The sequence below is a fragment of the Aplysia californica genome, unplaced genomic scaffold, assembly GCF_000002075.1.
Source record: "Aplysia californica isolate F4 #8 unplaced genomic scaffold, AplCal3.0 scaffold00732, whole genome shotgun sequence".
NCBI classification, from domain to species: Eukaryota; Metazoa; Mollusca; class Gastropoda; order Aplysiida; family Aplysiidae; genus Aplysia; species Aplysia californica.
In genome coordinates this window covers 377,671-378,997 of record NW_004798002.1, presented here as the reverse complement: position 1 = coordinate 378,997, position 1,327 = coordinate 377,671, and positions in this window count along the sequence as shown.

Below are 1,327 nucleotides of genomic sequence, written 5' to 3'. Positions count from 1 at the left end.
TAATATATATTGCATGAGAAGAAAGGAACTAGTAAGAAAGGTTTTTGAAAAAAAAGGTATTTCAATGTAAAATGCATTGAGCTACTTTTTTGGAAATGCGCTATATAAATGTTATATATTATTATTATTATCACTACACTGTGTTGATAGACAATTGACCAGGCTACCAAACAACATAATGTTCACTTTTTGATCTTTGGTGCGTCCAGAGTTGTCACAGTTGTTCTACTAATGTCCAAAAGTAGACTTACTTAAAACAGAAATAGAAAGAGCTTTACTTTAAGTGCTGTAAATGGTCTACGTTAGTTCTTAAAATCAATATAAACCAAAGTTTCATATCAACATAAGAAAACACTACTTTTTTCGTATAATTCCCAGTTTCCTGTCGAAATATCACAAAGGAAAGTTTAACTAGATTTTGTAATATACCAGTACACGCATTCATCATCTGTTTGACTCAATATGTTTTTGTCAAGAGCTTCATGCCTTCCTACCCCTAGTGGCAGGAAAACTCTGGAATTTTTTAATGACTATATAATTGTTGGTTTTATTTACTGCCAAACTCATAAATTGGGGTGGGTGGGGATGGGGGTGGAATTGGGATTCGGGAGGGGACAGAGGGTGGGGTGGTTGGGAGGTTCCCATGGCACCCACATCTTTTCATACTTCTTTAAAAAAGTTATATAGGCCCTATGCCCTTTGATTCAGTCAATAAGAAATAAACCACCTCGTAGATAAAGTGTTGATGAAGAAATAACGCTGTTTTGTTGTTATTTTTGTTTGTTTGCATTAAAGTCTACCTCTATCTATTTAATAATACATTTATTTGCAGATCTAGTTTACGAAGTAGGCCTACGTTGCATTATTACTATCTAATAATCTAGAAATATAGTAGCCTACGCCTTATCTCACTGCCAACTAAGATTCGACTTTTTAACTCCAACGTCAAGTATGTGCTCCTACGGCTGCGAAACTTGGAAGACAAAAAGACTACTGAATAAAATCTAGACTTTTATCAATATATGTATGCGGAGTATTCTAAGAATTAAGTACAGGATAGAATAAGACATGAAGAGCTGTGGGAAAGGACAGGACAAAAAGATTCAGAAGTAGAAATACTTCTTAACATCTCTTTGCCTTTATTATACTCTTAGTCAGACTTAATGGTGCCATTCGCGGTCGCGTGTCATCACATGGGGATAGAATAGGGAAGTAATTTGATATAACATTTCCTGCACTTAATACTAACTAGTTTGTCTTTCCATTTCATTAATAGTGGCCTATAAATGTTCTATCTCTTTGGAGACGGGGACTTTTTATGCCCGTG